Consider the following 12,093-nt stretch of genomic DNA (forward strand, 5'->3'; position numbering starts at 1 on the left):
CTTTTCAGGAGCCGGGCAGCACAGCTGCAGAGAACGGAGCAACTCGATGCTCGCGAAGTCGCTCAGAAGATGCCGCATGGCAAAAAACCCACTCAGTTTGATGAAAATTGCAGAATTTGGGAGCTGGAGGAGAGCGGCGAAGGCTTGGACCCCGCTGCAGGGATGGTGACTCCTTGCTGGTGGCATCGGGGGGACACAGCGGGGTGTGTCGGGCTGCGGGGTGCTTGGGAGGTCAGCGGTGCCGCTGCCAGCCGGCGGCATGGGCTGGCCAAGAGGCTCTTTGGCTGCCGGCCCCGCGCGCGCCGGTGGAGCTCGGCCAGCCCCAGCGCTCCAACTTGTGGTTTTCCTCCTCTGGCAGCAGCTCCGGGGGATCCTCGCTGGGATGAGGGGATGAGGGAACCGCGGGGTACGGACGGAGCACCCCGAGCGGGAGGCAACCGACAATAACCAACCGCCCGGCCGGTGCCACCGAGGGGCTCGGAGACGGCGCTGAAATCAAATCGCCCCTGGGATTGATGCTCCTGGGGCATCACCGCGACCCCAACCTGGGCCACAGGCGATGCTGGGGAGAGCCGAACAAGGCAGATCCCCAAATCCACCATCAACACCCCCAAACATGGATTAAAAAAAGGAAATCTGGGAAACCCAAGCACTGAGCGGGAAGCACAATAGCTCCTGACTTTCCCTGCCTGGAGCACACGCCGTACCGGCTCATGGCACTCACCACACCAGCTCACAGAAACCACTGCACTGGCTCGGGGTGTCTGCACTGGCTCACAGCCCTGGCTCACAGCACCCACACCACCTCATGGCACTCATACCAGCTCATGACACCCACACCAGCTCACGGCACCCACCACACTGGCTCAGGGTACCAGCACTGGCTCACAGCTCTGGCTCACAGCACCCACACCAGCTCATGGTGCTCATACCAGCTCATGGCACCCACGCCAGCTCACAACACCCACCACCCCAGCTCACGGCACCCACCACAGCGGCTCAGGGTACCTGCACTGGCTCACAGCCCTGGCTCACAGCACCCACACCAGCTCACGGCACCCATACCAGCTCATGACACCCACCACAGCGGCTCAGGGTACCTGCACTGGCTCACAGCCCCAGCTCACGGCACCCACAGCAGCTCAAGGCACTCACACCGGCTCACAGCACCCACCTCACCAGCTCACAGCACCCACCTCACCGGCTCACGGCACACACCTCACCGGCTCAGGGTGCCTGCACGGGCTCACAGCCCCGGCTCCCGGCACCCACACCAGCTCCCGGCACTCATACAAGCTCAAGGCACTCACACCAGCCAATGGCACTCACCACACCAGCTCAGGTTACCTGCACTGGCTCACAGCCCCGGCTCACAGCACCCACGCCAGCTCATGGCACCCACCGCAGCGTCTCACGGCACCCACCTCACTGGCTCAGGGTGCCTGCACTGGCTCACAGCCCCAGCTCATGGCACCCACGCCACCTCATGGCACTCACGCCGGCTCACGGCACTTACTGCACTGGCTCAGGACACCTGCACTGGCTCACAGCCCTGGCTCACAGCACCCACATCAGCTCATGGCACTCACACCAGCTCACGGCACCGACACCAGCTCATGGCACCCACCTCACTGGCTCAGGGTGCCTGCACTGGCTCACAGCCCTGGCTCACGGCACCCACACCGGCTCAAGACACTCACACCAGGTCATGGCACCCACTGCACCAGCTCGGGGTGCCTGCACTGGCTCACAGCCCCGGCTCACGGCACCCACATCAGCTCAAGACACTCACACCAGCTCACGGCACCCACCTCACCAGCTCACAGCACCCACACCAGCTCAAGACACTCACACCAGCCCACGGCACCCACCTCACCGGCTCACAGCACCCACACCAGCTCAAGACACTCACACCAGCCCACGGCACCCACCTCACCAGCTCACAGCACCCACACCAGCTCAAGACACTCACACCAGCCCACGGCACCCACCTCACCGGCTCACAGCACCCACACCAGCTCAAGACACTCACACCAGCTCACGGCACCCACCGCTCCAGCTCATGGCACTCACATCGGCTCCCAGCACCCACCTCATCATCTCCCGGCACCCACCACACCAGCTCCCAGCACCCACCCCACCGGTTCAGGGCACCCACCTCACCGGTTCAGGGCACCCACCACATCGTCTCCCGGCCCCACTACATCCCGGCCCCGCAGCCGCCCCAGCCGCCTCTCCCGCCTTGTTTTCCAAGCTGTTTCCATGGCCCCGGTTGACCCCAGCGCTGGGTCTGAGCCGCTCGCTCCTGTCCTCATTTAGCCCGCAGAAAAGCCGGAACAGCGCTGATGCCAAGGGAGCTTGAGCTGATTTACGCCACGGGAAACCCGGCTCTGCTTTACGCGAGCCCTGGCAGCGACTTCGGGGATCCCGCGAGCCGTAACCCCACTCCGGATGGTGCTGGGGCAACTATTGCTCCTCCGGTTCCTTCTCACCAGGGTAGGACGAGCCCGGTGAATGCCATGTGGGGCTCCCACCCAACACCCCACCAGGAGCTCAAGAGGAACATGTTCCCATCTCCATTCTCCTCGTTTTCCTCCTACGGCAGCAGTTCTGGGGATCCTCCCACCTCCCCTGGAGTGGTTTAAGGGACGGGTGGACAAGGCGCTGAGGGACATGGGTTAGTGATTGATGGGAATGGTTGGACTCGACGATCCAGTGGGTCTTTTCCAACCTAGGGATTCTATGTTCTATGATGGGGATCTGGGGGCACCACGGGGCTTTGCCAGAGTCCGAGATGCGAGAAATCAGATCTCCCCTAGGATTGACGCTCCTGGGACATCACCACAACTACCAAACCCAGGAGATGCAAACACCCACCCTGGACTCAAACCCCACACCATGGGGGATGCCAGAGAGGAGCTGAACGGCGCAGGTGCCCCAAATCCATGCCCAATGCCCCCAGATATAGGAAAAAAAAAAGGAAATCTGGGAAAGCCGAGTGCTGAGCTGGACCCACGAGAGCCCCTGACTTTCCCTGGCCAGGCCACCCACCACACTGGCTCAGAAAAATGGTTTTCCCTTTCAGAGGGGCTGCAGCAGGGATGCTTAGGGAAGGAACACCGGGGAAGGGGTGCTTGGAGCATGATGCTAAGGACAGGAATGCTCATGGAATCATAGAATAACCAGGTTGGAAGAGACCCCCTCGCCAGCTTCGTTGCTCTTCTCTGGACTCGCTCCAGAGCCTCAACATCCTTCTTGTGGTGAGGGGCCAGAACTGACCCCAGGATTCGAGGAGCGGTCTCCCCAGGGCCGAGGCCAGAGGGAGAAGAAACTCCCTGGCCCTGCTGGCCACGCCGGGTCTGATCCAAGCCAAGATGCCCTTGGCCTTCTTGGGCCCCTGGGCCCCTGCTGGCTCCTGGTCAACCAACACCCCCAGGTCCTTCTCCTCCAGGCTTCTCCTAGTCTGGAGCTGCTCAGGGTTGTTGTGCCCCAAGGGCAGGACCCGCCATTTGGCCTTGTTAAACCTCCTGCCGTTGGTCTCAGCCCATGGATCCAGCCTGTTCAGATCCCTTTGGAGCCTCCTGACCCTCCAGCAGATCCAGCTTCCACCCAGCTCAGTGTCATCCGCAAACTTGCTCAGGGTGCCCTCGATGCCTTCATACAGGTCATTGATAAAGACACCGAACAGGGCTGGAGCCAGCGCTGAGCCCTGGGGACACCACTTGGAACTGGAAGGGGAAGGGGATGGAAGGGGATGCCCAGAGCAGGGATGCTCAGGTGAAGATGCTGGGGGTCGAGTGGCTCTGGGAAGGGATGCTCGGAGCAGGATGCTCAGCGCCAGGCACAGGCGAGCGAGGCGTCAGCGGATGCTCCCACTGGAGCAGCTTTTGGGAAAGAAGGTGCCGTGGCCAAGCCACAGCGTGCGTTCCCGCTCCGACGTCCCTTCCCACCGCGGCACCGAGCCCAGCCGGGAGCTGCCAGTTGGCACGGCACGGAGCTGTGTCAGCCTGCCGGCTCCGGCCAGGCAGGGAGGGAGCCGAGCTCTTGAAAGGGAAAAAAAAAGAGGTAAAAACAAAAATCCCGGTGCTATTTTTGTTTCTTGGAGCAGTTTTTTTATCTCAAACACAGCTGGTTCCTCTCGTGCCGGCGCTCGGCTACCAGATTGGCACTGGGGATGGCCAGGAAAAGCCAAATTGGAAGCTGGTGGGAAGGAAGGAGAGGACTGGGGGGAAGGGGAAGAAAGGAAAAGGGGAAGAAGGGAAGGGAAGGGAAGGGAAGGGAAGGGAAGGGAAGGGAAGGGAAGGGAAGGGAAGGGAAGGGAAGGGAAGGGAAGGGAAGGGAAGGGAAGGGAAGGGAAGGGAAGGGAAGGGAAGGGAAGGGAAGGGAAGGGAAGGGAAGGGAAGGGAAGGGAAGGGAAGGGAAGGGAAGGGAAGGGAAGGGGAAAGCGAGGAAGGGAAGGGGAAAGCGAGGAAGGGAAGGGGAAAGCGAGGAAGGGAAGGGGAAAGCGAGGAAGGGAAGGGGAAAGCGAGGAAGGGAAGGGGAAAGCGAGGAAGGGAAGGGGAAAGCGAGGAAGGGAAGGGGAAAGCGAGGAAGGGAAGGGGAAAGCGAGGAAGGGAAGGGGAAAGCGAGGAAGGGAAGGGCAAAGCGGGGAAGGGGAAAGCAAGGAAGGGAAGGGAAGGGGAAGAAAGGGGAAGAAAGGGGAAAAAAGGAAGAAAATAGGTAGGGAAGGAGTGGAAGAAGAGGACGATGGGGATGTGGAGGAAGGGAAACTAGGGGATGTAGGGGAAGGGGATGAAGGGGAGGGGGATAGGGAGGAAAGGGACAGAGTTGGGGAGGAAAAAGGCCCTGCCCGCGAAAGAGGAAGGAAGGGGGAAGCGCGTGGGCCGCAGGAGAAAGTCCCGGGGCCTCGCCTCGCCCCAGACACACCCGCCCTGGCAGCATCTGCTGTCCCAGCTCAGCCGCCCCCGCGGGGCTGGGCCACATCTCACAGCTCCACGGCCACGGGACAGGGCGCAGGGTCCCCCCACCCCTGCGTGACATTTCCACCATCGCAAACTGGGGGGGAAGAGCCACTTTTTTGGAGAGAAGGGAGAAATCCACCCACACCCAGGCACGAATCAAACTGCACCCCAATATTCAAGGCTTTCCCCCCCCACCCCAGTTTGAGCAGGGGGGGGTCCCGCACTGCCCTGGCTACTGGGTACAAGCTGGGGCGGTGCCACCCAGCACCCACGAGCGCTCGGCTGCCCTCCAGCCCATCCCCATTGCATCGTACCTGGGGGATGCTGAGTTGTCCCCCAACCCCAGGATTTGGGGGTCCTCACGCCGATGCCGCACTCGCCGCTGAAGCCGCACAGCCCAACCTTAGAGGAGAAGGAGGAGGAGGAGGAGGAGAACCACGCGCGTCGCCGCCCTCTCACCCAACAAGCACAGACAAGTTGGCAGCGCCAAGGCCGCGGGCAGGAGCCGGGAGGCGAGTGGGAGCCCAGCCCTGCCCCGTCTGGAAACACGGAAAACGCCAGCTCTGCCAAACCCGGAGCTGGTTTCACCGCCACAACCCGTCTCCCGTGGGGAAAAGCATCTGGCGGCAGGTGGGAGACACGACCCCGCTGGATGAAACCCCTTCCCGAAGGCGCGAGGAAGAAGAACATGGTGGAGAGCGCGTGCCGGCAGCTCGGACACCGGCTCAGCAATGGCAAAACCATTTTGCAGCGTGCCACGTAAAATAAAAAACCTTTTTTTTCTCCCTCAAAATTGTAAAGCTTCCCCCTCCACTGGTGAGACCGCTCCTCGAATCCTGGGGACAGTTCTGGCCCCTCACCACAAGAAGGATGTTGAGGCTCTGGAGCGAGTCCAGAGAAGAGCAACGAAGCTGGGGAAGGGGCTGGAGAACAAGGATTGCGAGGAGCGTCTGAGAGAGCTGGGGGTGTTTAGCCTGGAGAAGAGGAGGCTGAGGGGAGACCTCATTGCTCTCTGCAACTCCCTGAGAGGAGGTTGTGGAGAGGAGGGAGCTGGGCTCTTCTCTCAAGGGACAGGGGACAGGACGAGAGGGAATGGCCTCAAGCTCCACCAGGGGAGGGTCAGGCTGGACATCAGGAAAAAAATATTTCAGGGAAAGGGTCATTGGGCAGTGGCAGAGGCTGCCAGGGAGGGGATTGAGTCACCTTCCCTGAAGGGGTTTAAAAATTGAGTAGATGAGGCACTGAGGGACATGGTTTAGTGATTGATGGGGATGGTTGGACTCAATGATCCAATGGATCTTTTCCAACCTGGTGATCTATGATTCTATGATTCTGTGATTCTGTGATTCCATCCCATCTGCCTCCCTGGGGGCTGGTGCTGCTGAGTCAGCGCCGGTGCTGCTGAGTCACCACGGCCACCTCAGCCCCAACGCCAACCGGCGATGAGCTCAGCTGCGGGGGCTTCGGCACCTCCACACTCACTGGCGCCGCTGGCCCGGGAACCACACCATGAGACTGTTGCCAGCATCTCTGCTCACATTTTGGGGTCTCACTGGCTTCTCCCCCACCCTGCAGCCTCACCCACCCCTCAGAAACACATGGAACTCCTCAGGCTGCAGGGATGCTCGTGCTCCCATTTATTCATAGAATCATAGAATCACCAAGTTGGAAGAGACCCACCGGCTCATCGAGTCCAACCATTCCCACCAATCACTAACCCATGTCCCTCAGCACCTCGTCCACCCGGCCCTTAAACCCCTCCAGGGAATGTGACTCAACCCCCTCCCTGGGCAGCCTCTGCCACTGCCCAATGACCCTTTCCATGAAAAATTTTTTCCTAATGTCCAGCCTGACCCTCCCCTGGTGGAGCTTCAGGCCATTCCCTCTCCAAACACACCCCATCACAGACTACCATGTGTCGCCACGTGCATCCTCCTCATCTCGCTCACCAAAAAGACACGAAAGATAGAAAAAGGCAGGAAAAAAAATCAAATTTTGATTTTCCTCTCCGTGCTGGGGTCACGAGCATCGCGGGGGATGTGCCGACACCACCTCCGGCTTCCTCGGGCCTGGTGACGGGGCTGATGACTCACGGGGAAGGAGGGGGAAAGCGGCGCGTGCAAGGGGCCGTCATGTTTGTAAACCTCAAAAAAGCCACGTGCGGAGAGGCAGCGTGCTCCGGCCGGCCCCGCTGCCAGCGCCGCAGGCGAGGAGCGAGGGACCTTCACACCCTCATCCCCACTGGGAGAAGTCACCAAGCTCAAAGGGCTTGGGTGGCGATGGCGTTAATTGGCGCGGCGTTGAACGCAACCTGAAATGCAACGGCTTTAATCGCAACGGCTCTCATCGCGGCACCAAGTGGGGTTTCTACGAGGCTCAGCGCCTTTCCAACCCCTCGCCTCGTCGCGGCTCATCCCCATCCTGCATCCCAGTGCTTTCCAGCTCCCGGGATGCTCCTCCAAGTTGGAGGCTATGGTGCCACCAGCTCAGAGGTGACGAACCCTCCGGTCATTCCACAGCATCCCTGGCCTCTGTGCCGACAGCTGCAACAATCACAACTTGCTCAAAGCCATTTTTTTTACACCGTTTTCCAAGCTTGGGGTGGTTGGGGTGTTTTTTCCCCCCCCATTTGTGATGGAAACCGCAGGCGCACAAGCTCACGGTCCCCAGCTCCCCCATTCGACAGCAACATCTCATTTAATCAAAAGATGCGGCGACTGGATGTGCAGAAGCATTTCTCTCTCTCTCTCTTTTTCTTTTTTTTTTCCTACCCTTAAGAACTGCCATTTTAGCTGTAGCAAACAAACACGCCGCATTGTCCCCGCGACACCACGAGCCGGCAGAGCCCGCTGCCCACGCGCCACCCCAGCGCCTGGGGAAAAGGGGGTTTAGCCCTGGGAAAGAGAAGAAAATTGGGGTTGAGCTCGTTCTGTGGTGTGGTGGGCAGATGTAGAGTGGAGACGGAGCCGATCGCAGCTGTTTCACCTCCAGCCTCTTCCCATTTCATTTCATCTCCCCTTGGATGCCGGCCCGGGAAGGAGGAGAGGGGGGGGCGTTAAAAATAAAAAAGCTCTTTCATCCTCAAAAATGGTCTGGCACCCTCTTGAACCGAGATCAAAGCAGGGAGATTAAAGAGCTGGCAGAGGCGGGGAGCAGGGGTGGGGGGATCGGTCTCCAGGAGGCTTGGGATTGGGGTGCATCGCTCTCATCTTGCTGGGGACAGCGAGGAGATGGGGACAGTGGGTTTTGGCACCATCCCCTTTGCTGGTGGCACAACAGAAAGGGTCCCTGCAAACCCGTGGAGCGAGGGGGACGGCAGGAACCCCGCCACGAGCCACAGGGAACCCCCATTGCTGCAGGAATGGGGAGCAGGGATGCTGGCACGAGCAGGACCCCGATGCCACGGGGACAGGGACCAGGGGCTCCCGCACACGCAGGGAGGGGACCAGGGACCCCGATGCCACGGGGACAGGGACCAGGGGCTCCCACACACGCAGGGAGGGGACCAGGGACCCCGATGCCACGGGGACAGGGACCAGGGGCTCCCGCACACGCAGAGAGGGGACAGTGGACACCGATGTCATGAGGACAACTCGCTCCCTGCATGCCAGGGTCACCCCAGGACAGACTTTTAGGGACACAGACCCGCAGCGGCACAACCTTGCGCCCCAGAGCCACGGCGACTATCGCTGTCCCCGTCTCCAAAGCAGAGGGGGACATTTTGCTTTCCCAAGGTGCCACCTCTCCCCTTAATGACCTGCGATAAAGAGTCCAGGTCCCTAATCTGGAAAACAAACCTTGTCACAGCTAATTAGGTGTGGAGGGGGTCATTTATGGGGCCACCAGAGCTACCTGCTGCCCAGCCCTCCCCCCGGTAACATCGGCGCTCGCTGCATCCAGCACCCGCCACCCCCAGCACCTCTGAAAAGCTTTGGTTTTGCAAAGCATCCGCAGATCCCGAGGCGGCTCCGGGTGCAGGGGTGTGAGATCCAAAGCATCCCCCCATCCCTTCAGAAAACCACGTGGCGCCGCAGCCGCTCACCTCGCCACCGCTGCCTCCAAACTTTCGGGGTGGCCACGCATCCCAGAGCGCGACCCTGGGGATGTCACCCGGTGCCACCAGCATCCGCGGAAGGATGGAGCCACCAGCATCCGCGGAAGGATGGAGCCACCAGCATCCGCAGCCAGAGGGATGGTGCCCGTATCCCAACCCGCTGCTCTGGGTACCGGGATAACCCAAACAGCCACCTGCACGACAGGAGCAGCTGATTTCTCTCCCCACCTGCATCCGACCCCCGTGATCAACCCCGATGTGACATCGCGGGGTCCTCGTCACGGCGAGGGATGACAGCGGGTGACGTCAAGGTGACGTCACGCCCGGGGAGCCTCATCACCCTCGTTCTCATCACCCGCCGCCCCTCTGAGCTCAGCACATTTTGGGGAGGGAAGGGATAAAAATAACAAGCCAACAAAAAAAGGCTCAAAAAGCAACGGGGTGAGAAATATGGGGAGGGGAAGGGGCATCCGCCCCCCTCCTCTCTCTCTCCCCCAACCCCGAGCTGCTGGAGAGAAAGGAAAGGGATAAAAACAATCGGAACTGCCCCAAAAAGGGGGCCTGGGCGGGCAGTGCGTGACTCCCCCCGGCTTTGTCCTCCCGTAGCCCCCGTCCCTGCATCCACGCAAATCGACCCCCACGAGCAGGAGAAACGCGGGGGAACCGGGGAGGGATGCAGGGGTTCGGGGGCAGCAGCAGATGTGGGGTGCAGGGGGGATTGCGGGGGGGATGCAGGAGGATGGGGGGTGCAGGGGGGGATGCAGAAGGATGGGGGGTGCAGGGGGTGCAGGGGTGGATGCAGGAGGATGGGGGGTGCAGGGGGGATGCGGGGGGGATGCAGGAGGATGGGGGATGCAGGGGGTGCAGGGGGGATGCAGGAGGATGGGGGATGCAGGGGGTGCAGGGGGGATGCAGGAGGATGGGGGATGCAAGGGGTGCAGGGGGGGATGCAGGAGAATGGGGGGTGCAGGGGGGGATGCAGGAGATGGGGGATGCAGGGGGGATGCTCTAGGATGGGAATGTGGGGGGGCACAGAGGGGATGCAGGAGGATGGGGGATTCAGAAGGTGCGGGGGGATGCGGGGGGGCATGGGGGAGATGCAGGAGGATGGGGGATGTGGGGGGGCAGAGGGGATGCAAGGGGATGCGGGGATTGCAGAGGGGGTGCTGGGAGGGTGCAGGGGGGATGCGGGGACAGGCAAGGGGGGTGTTCTGGGGGTTGCAATGGATGCGGGGGGTGCAGAGGGTGGGGGGCTGTATGGGCTGTTCTGAGGGTGCACGGTGGTGCGGGGGGGGGGTTGCAGTGGGGGGACACGGGGTTGCACTGGGAGCTCGGGGGGTGCGGGGGTGGTGCAGGGGGGTGCAGGGCGGATTGCAATGGGAGCTGGGGGGGGTGCAGGGGGGTTGCAGTGTGAGCTGGGGGGGTTGTGGGGGGGATGTGGGGGGGTTGCAATGAGAGCTGGAGGTTGCAGAGGGGATGTAGGGGGGTGCAGAGGGGATGGGGGGTAGCAATAGGAGCTGGGGGGTGCAGGGGGGATGCAAAGGGGTTGCGATGGGAGCGGAGGTGGATGCGGGGGGGCAATAGGAGCTGTGGGGGGTGCATAAGGGTTTGCAATGGGAGCTGTGGAGGGGTGCAGAGGGGATGCAGAGGGGTTGCAATAGGAGCTGGGGGGGCAGGGGGGGTTGCAATGGGAGCTGGGAGGGGTGAGGGGGGGTGCGGGGGGGTTGCAATGAGGGCTGGGGGGTTGCAATGGGAGCTGGGGGGGTGCAGAGGGCGGGCAATGGGAGCTGGGGGGGTGCAGAGGGGATGCGGGGGGTTGCAATGGAAGCTGGGGGGTGCAGGAGGGGTTGTAATGAGACCTGGGGGGTTCCAATGGGAGCTGCGGGGGTGCAGAGGGGGGGCAATAGGAGCTGGGGGGGTGCAGAGGGGATGCGGAGGGGTTGCAATGGCAGCTGGGGGGGTGCAGGGGAGATGCAATGGGAGCTGGGGGGTGCATGGGGGGTGCAGAGGGGATGAGGGGGGGTTGCAATGGGAGCTGGGGGGGCGCAGGAGGGGTTGTAATGAGAGCTAGGGGGTTGTAATGGGAGCTGGGGGGGTGCGGGGGAGCAACAGAAGCTGGCGGGGTGCAGAGGGAATGCAGGGGGGTGCGGGGGGGACGCGGGGGGGTTGCTATGGGAGCTGGGGGGTGCAGAGGGGATGCGGGGGTGTGCAGGAGAGGTGCAGGGGGGTGCAGAGGGGATGCGGGGGGTAGCAATGGAAGCTGGGGGGGTGCAGAGGGGATGCGGGGGGGTAGCAATGGCAGCTGGGGGGTGCAGGGGGGGTTGTAATGGGAGCTGGGGGGTTGCAATGGGAGCTGGAGGGGTGCAGAGGGGATGCGGGGGGATTGCAATGTCAGCCTGGGGGTGCAGGGGAGAAGCAATGGGAGCTGGGGGGGTGCAGGGGGGATGCGGGGGGGTTGCAATGGCAGCTGGGGGGTTGCAGAGGGGATGCGGGGGGGTGCAGGAGAAGTGCAGGGGGGTGCAGAGGGGATGCGGGGGGGTAGCAATGGGAGCTGGGGGGGTAGCAATGGGAGCTGGGGGGGTGCAGGGGAGATGCAATGGGAGCTGGGGGGGTGCAGGGGAGATGCAATGGGAGCTGGGGGGTGCAGGGGAGGTGCAGAGGGGGTGCTCTGGAAGCTGTGGGGGTGCAGGGGGGTTGCAGCGGGAGCTGGGGGGGGGTTACGATGGCAGCTGGGGGGTGCGGGACTCACCTCGCCGCCGCCCCGCTCCGCTCGGCTCCCGCCGCCCCGCTCGGCCCTCAGGAGGAAGCCATCTTGTCTCCCTCACCGCCGCCCTGCTGCAGCCGGGGGGGCTGCCCGCCGCAGCCCCGCTCCCCGCCGCCGCCGCCGCCTCCTCCTTCTCCTCCTCCTCCTCCTCCTCCTCCTCCGGCCCCCACGGAGGGATCGCACCCCCCCCGCCCCCCTAAAACACACACACAGAGACCGCCCCGGGGACAGGGACAGGGGGACAAGGGGACAGGGGGACAGGGACACAGAGAGGGACACGGACAGGGATATGGGGCAAGGGCAGGGGACAGGGG

At 62.6% G+C, this 12,093-nt stretch overlaps 1 protein-coding gene across 2 annotated transcripts in view; it reads right to left on the bottom strand.

The window, feature by feature from the left end:
- TET3 (tet methylcytosine dioxygenase 3) overlaps positions 1-11,776 on the bottom strand; it is a 30,673-nt gene extending 18,897 nt beyond the window's left edge. The window contains exon 1 of one of the 2 annotated variants that reach the window (XM_069877465.1): positions 11,765-11,776. The gene's annotated coding sequence lies outside the window, so the exon portion shown is untranslated. Of the gene's footprint in view, positions 1-5,275; positions 5,336-11,764 lie in introns of those variants that run through there. The other variant, XM_069877466.1, reaches the window with a different exon arrangement.
- Between the last annotated feature and the right edge of the window lie 317 nt (positions 11,777-12,093).

Source organism: Phaenicophaeus curvirostris, chromosome 27 (genome assembly GCF_032191515.1).
Source record: "Phaenicophaeus curvirostris isolate KB17595 chromosome 27, BPBGC_Pcur_1.0, whole genome shotgun sequence".
NCBI classification, from domain to species: Eukaryota; Metazoa; Chordata; class Aves; order Cuculiformes; family Cuculidae; genus Phaenicophaeus; species Phaenicophaeus curvirostris.